The sequence below is a fragment of the Cuculus canorus genome, chromosome 25, assembly GCF_017976375.1.
Source record: "Cuculus canorus isolate bCucCan1 chromosome 25, bCucCan1.pri, whole genome shotgun sequence".
Classification (NCBI taxonomy): domain Eukaryota; kingdom Metazoa; phylum Chordata; class Aves; order Cuculiformes; family Cuculidae; genus Cuculus; species Cuculus canorus.
In genome coordinates this window covers 520,230-526,485 of record NC_071425.1, presented here as the reverse complement: position 1 = coordinate 526,485, position 6,256 = coordinate 520,230, and positions in this window count along the sequence as shown.

The following is a 6,256-nucleotide window of genomic DNA, read 5'->3' as shown; positions in this document are numbered from 1 at the left end:
CAAAGCCCATTCTAAACAAAACCCATCTCCCATCACTGGAGAGACTTAATGAGGCTTTTATACAGGCAACAGTCACACAAACACCGCGAGTTGCTTGATCCGCCTCTGCTTACACTATCGAGACATTGATAGAACACACTTTCCATACAGAATGCAAAAGGACTGCTGAGGTACAGTCATAAACAGGAATGGGATCACCGCTTGGTTTGAGGACACGGTTGGTTTGTTTGTTTTAAAGTTAAGACATAGAAAGAATCTTGATATTCCAGGTTTCATTGTGAAACAGCAATAGCTGTGCCATAGTCAATTAAAAGTCTGGTGTCCACCAGGTTATCCTTCCAGTCTGACTTCTGCCAGGGCATCTCCATCTTCCTGACAGTGTCACACTCTCACCCACCACGCACAACGCCTGCCTTTTATTTATCTTGTCAGAGTGGTCTAAGCTGTGGCACCAGCTGAGCACACTAGAGGACGATAAGTGCTGATATGGTTTGAGATGAAAGGAAACGCTTCTGAGATGCTGGCTTCTTTGAACCGCACAAGTCTGAGGATCCTCCAGGGGCAGGAAACTGGCAAGCTTTTTCTTTTGCAATGCTTTTCCTCAAAATTTAATTGCAACAGAATACCAAGTGCTGAGCATTTAGAGTCCAGTATCCCCACTTTTCCTTCTCTGTAAATTAACTCATATTCAGTGTTGCACCGAGCAGAAGGGCAACTTGAATATTACACATCTTTTAAGACTTTTAAAAGTGGAGAGAACTTAAGCAGTTTATTCATATACATATATATAATCTGTGGAACCGTTTGCTTCCTGTTTCAAAGCAGTGATCCAGAGAATGTAGGAATTAGGTGGGGTTTAGGCATTCCGGTTCAAAACTATGACTGAAGATAATTATTTTTCTATGGACGTATAAAATTACAAGTGCCTACATTTTTCAGGTACTATCCTTCCTTACCTGAAATGTCACTTCTGGTTATGCACATGCTCAAAACCATCATCGCCTGAGCACTGACACAACTGGCTCCTCCCTTCACTGCCTTTGGATCCAGTAAATAATGGTACAAGACACAGTGAGGACCGGCACTTCTATGAGCAAATGCTGCTGGTCACGGTGGGATAGCCTCGTCCTTCACATACAAACCACTCTCAGATCTGAGCCTGCTGCTATGCAGGTTTCTTGTCCAAAGTTCCTTTCCCAACTTCAAAATACTGTCAGAAACTTAACTTAGGCATCAGTGCTGTGATTCAAAACTTGTGAGTTTTACTTGTGAGAAAACAGAGTTTAAAAAATCTTGACCTCCTTTGGAGCAATACTGACTCGGAGATTTTAATTGCAGGGAATCTGTTCATGGTGCTATTTTTGCTGTATTGGAAAAGTATCAAAGCTAATTTTTTAGAAGAGGAAATTATACTTTTAAATGCACTATTGTGAGAAAGTGACTCCCCAATGCCTTTGAGTTGGTGCTTTGTTTCTTGTTAGAAGCATCTCCTGTCTTCCCTGATGAGCCTGCTCTTGTTTTCAGTGCTGGTTTGCTTTAAGATGCTTTTGATCGTGCATTCATTAAAACCTGATCCTGCTGCTTCCCACCAGCCCTAATGGTCTGTGATATTATTTTCCTTTCTCCAAGCCGCTGTTAACTCCGCTGGCACCTGCAGTGTAGAGGAGCTCAGAACATTGTCAAAAGTCCTCCAGAGTTATTCAAACCACCTTTTCTCCACAAACAAGAATTAATCTTCAATGTTATCACAGCAATCTTCCTTAGCAGGGAAGTGGGAACAGACTGCAGCAGAGACTGGAGGTTTTTATCACTGCTGTTTCCCCCTTCTACAGGTACAGAGAGATAATTGGACAAGAGACATAAAAATTAAGTATAAGGCTCACTCCATTAACAGAGCACGGAAGTATGAATGAGCATAAAAGGCTCAAACAGCTGCGGGGAAAGAGGAAGTAAATCAAGGAGAAAAATAGCAGGGAACAATGAAGCAAAGTGGCGTAGTAAAGGGAAAGTGCAAAACTGCATTTGCAGTCTTGACCTTGCAGGGAACAACAACAGAGCAGGAACAGGCAGGGTCTTTAAGGGATCCACAAAGTAAAACTCTTTCAGTTACACAGCACGAGGATTCATGACCAGATGATGGCATAGCCTTGTTCTGGTTTAACGATGGTGGAGGGGAGAGCTCTCTGTTGCTGTGGCGGAAGCACAAGTTTGAAGGTCAGCATCAGCTGGCAACGGGTACTTCATCGCGCAAGGACTAGCAAGGATCGTGACTTAAGTATTGCTACTCTAGAACATTCCTACAGACCTGAAGAGCTTATGTGGAGCTCATCAGTTCCTCAGGTTTGCCTCCTCATTAGCGATGTCCTGCAATGATTACTATAGCATTAAAGTGCCTGGGAGCGGAACGGCACTAATGAGTGCTCGGATGTGGAATTTCATTTGCAGATGCACCCAGTTACTGCACAGAAAATCGCTTTCTAGATTTCAACCCAAGCACTCAGAAGCTGTGAAGTCCAACTCACAGTAAGGTTGCCCATGCAATATTTCAGTCCTGATCTGTATGCTGTAGTCTTTAATTGCGTGATCACATTATCTCTACCCTCATTTCCTAAGGAGATAAAGCTTACTGATGTTCCTCTCTTCCTACCCCATCCCTCAGTACCTTCTAATTAAGCCGTTTTCCAAACAAGTTAAAAAAAAGAAGTAGGGGCCTCTAAGCTGACTGCATCCTACCACGTCCCACAAAAGCACAGGATGCCAATTCCAGCCATTCCAGAACTACGTTTTCCTTTCTGTGACTGTGTAAATTTATCGATAATTAAATGAAGAGTTGCATCGTGTGTGGGTTCCCAAGACTTATCTAATTCCCACTTCCTAAAATATTCACTGACTGCAAAAATAATTCATTTCTTCTGAGCGTTTCCTCACCTCTCAGGTAACGGTGCCTCACTGCTCAGAAATATTCATGAAGCTCTCTCAACCAGTACCACTGGTTTCCTGCCATTTGGTTTCAAACAGATATGATTTTTGGTTTTAAAACGGGATATGATCCCATCTCTACTGCCCAAATTCTTTCCCACTATGAACCTGCACACACGTACCCCATGCTAAAGCGGGACTCTAAAGCTAGTGTGTATTTTCTCCAGTGGGTGCTGTTTTGCTTCTCATGTGCTTTTCAGCCTGTGAAATCTGACAAGAACTCCCGTTTCCCTTGCACAACTGTGTGGAATCCTGCAGGATAAGCTCACATAACTACTGACTCTTAACAGAGCAGCACAGCAGCACAGCATAAATCCCGATTGTTCTTAAAGAATGACTGTTAGGGTTGGGTTTTTAGTGCTGTCATCAAGACTGGCAAGTCATTGATTTTGAAGCAGTAACAATAACGTCCTTATCCCTTGAGGGATGAGGACTGTCATTTGAGCAAATACCTCTGCTATCGCGTGAGCAGAACATTATCTGAGTTATATGATTATATCCATCTCTACAGAATATACTCACATACGGCATGATCTACCTTATTCTCTCTGCTCGCTAGCCATTAGGGGCTTCTAAACATCTGCCAATGGAGCTGCAGAAGGAGCTTGTAAAACCAAAGGAGATGAAAGGGAAAGGAACGCAGCTGCCAAGTTTCCCCCTCTGCGGATGCCGTGTCTCGGGTATGAAATGAAACTTCACCTTTCTGGGCTGATACATTGAGTTTCTCCTGGAGGGACAACAGGCACAAACACTGCTGTTTACTCTCAGTACACGTGTGACGCTTCTCTCCCTGGATCCACCAAGAACTGACAAGGTTCCTGGGAGGATTCTGGCAGAAATATTTCCAAAATCATTGACTGTGACGCCAGCGGCAGCTGCTGTGCCGAGAGGGAGCCCTTCGTGCTGCGCAAGGGCAAGAGGATGCAGAGCTGTGCACACAGTTATCTATACTCATGCAATAGGTGATGGAGGCCACTCTGCAGAGGAGGTGATTGTCTTAAAGCTTCTAATGACCCAGCTTCGACGTCATCTCTGCTGACAGCCAAAGAGAATTAAGTAGAATAGAAATGGAGAAAGCCCTCGATTTTCACATTACATTTTTACAGTACACACAAGGACTCCAGAAGTACAGTTAGATCAGTAATTAAAGAGAAACTGCTTTTTTGTTGGCTTTCCCCTTGCATTTCTTGAAAATTACTGAAATGAGGGTTCCCCCTGCTGGTAACTGGCTGAGTCATAAACAGACACAGGGCTGAGACTCCAGAGCCAACAAAAAGTAGAGGAGGATGGAATCTCTTCACAACGTCTTGGTCTGACCTTCATGTTTTGCACATGTGGGGCCTTGCCTAAGGCACTTCATGAACTCATCTCCTACTCAATCAACTTCCCTTCCTCTTCCTATCCCTCAGATAAAGACCAGCCACGTCTCCTAAAGAAGCAGCAAATCACACGTGCTCCCCTTGGTAACTCCTTCGCAAGTCATCCCAAGTTCAAAGCATGACACAGTGAGTGCCTGAAGCACCTACGTCTTGGCTGCAATGGGTGATATTTACATGTACGAAACCTTCTCATTTGGGAAAATACATCAATACCACAAAACCACTGCTTGCACACAGCTGGGGAGCGACAGACAGGTCAAGCATACAAGACTAAAGAACAAGGTGATCTTTTTTATTTAACTGGGTTTGCACCCTTCTAGTAAACTTGAGAACGTCTATAAAAAGCAGAGTTGTAGCAGAACTGGCAAAGCCCAAATTCCTGGTAGAGAACCCAAGCGCTGAAACCTCTAAACTGCCTGTGGGTGCCCATGCCGCCACAGAACATTTCCTTCTTTGAACAAGCAACAGATGACTTGTGTGCAGCACCTAAGAGCCCCTCGCGCAGCCTTACCCCGGGTGTTACGCAGTATCTAGACAGAGTAAGTCCTGCCAACGCTTTGTTGGAAGTCCTACCAATCTCCTACTTGAAGAGAGAAACCTTTCCTGACATTTCTCCAGAAATCCAAACACCACCTTTGAGGACACTTTCACTGTTCATAAAAAAGGAACAAAGCCAAAACGCAATTAAACATAACTTTCCCTCTGCCAAAGGGGCCTGGAAAGAGGAGTTACCACTTCTAATAGGAAAAAGTAACACAGAGGATGAAAACTTTATTGGAGCCTAGCCCAGTTCCTTTGGAGCTTCCCTGTCCTTATTTAAAGAAACAGCTGAAGTCACGCAGGAACACACACCAAACGCCACCAGACGGGCTTCTCAAACTGTGGTAACCAGTCTGCCACAGGGGAGAGGCGTTACAGCAACCCGCCTGGCAGCTCCGCGCTGGGGACCTGTTTCATGGCAGCGCTGTTAAAGCTAGCCAAGAGGAAAAGCCAGTGCTGATTTGAAAATAGCTTCTTGAATCGCTTTTGCAGCCTCCTCTGGGATCTTAACAGTACGTGAGGTCTGGAGAGAAGACAGCAAGCTGTCCAAGGAAATCCACAGGATTCAGACTCAAGGTAGGTACAAGAGCTGCCGTTGTTTCTAGAAATTCTTATTGCCCAAGAGTTGGAGGTATGGCAAGAACTAAGCTGGAGCAATACCAGGAATAGGCTTTAGAGCTAAAGTGGGTCAAGAGAGCCTGCAGCAATCGGGAGAGAGAAAATCTCCTTTCTTTTCTTACTTCTTGGCAGACTAATCTTTAAATCTGTGCTCTGAATACAGACAAGTTGAAGATATTGGTAAAGATGGATCTTGGCTTAGAGAACAGACCCCGGGAAGCTCCCAGCATTGTTCTTTCTGCTGGTCATCAGGGCTGTTGCAGCGTGTGGACAGGGACAGACCTGCAGCCTTCAGCAAGAGTCCCTTGGGACAAGGATGGCTTCTTCTCCATAGTTAAGTAAAAAATTGACAAAGACTTTGGTTTTTGGTTGGTTGTTTTTTTTTAAAGAGACTGACTGTCTCTCTCCTAGAGCTACACCCAAACTCAGGGCAAAATGGGGAGAAAAGTGCAGGACGAGCAGTGTTCCTGGCAGGGGAGATGCTGTAGATAAAAAGGACATCACAGATAGTAGATGGACAGCACAGCGGGAAAGGATGCTGCTCCCTCACTCCCTCTATTTCTGACCACAAACTCTCTCAACAGCTTTAGTCAGTGTAGAATTATTGCTAAGAAGCAATCGTCCTTCTTTCGAATCAAGAGCGATTTCCCTTTGAAACCAGCACTGGTTTGTAACAGTAACAACCCAAATACTCGTTACCGGCAATACATTTGAACAGGAATTCCATGATTATCACAAGG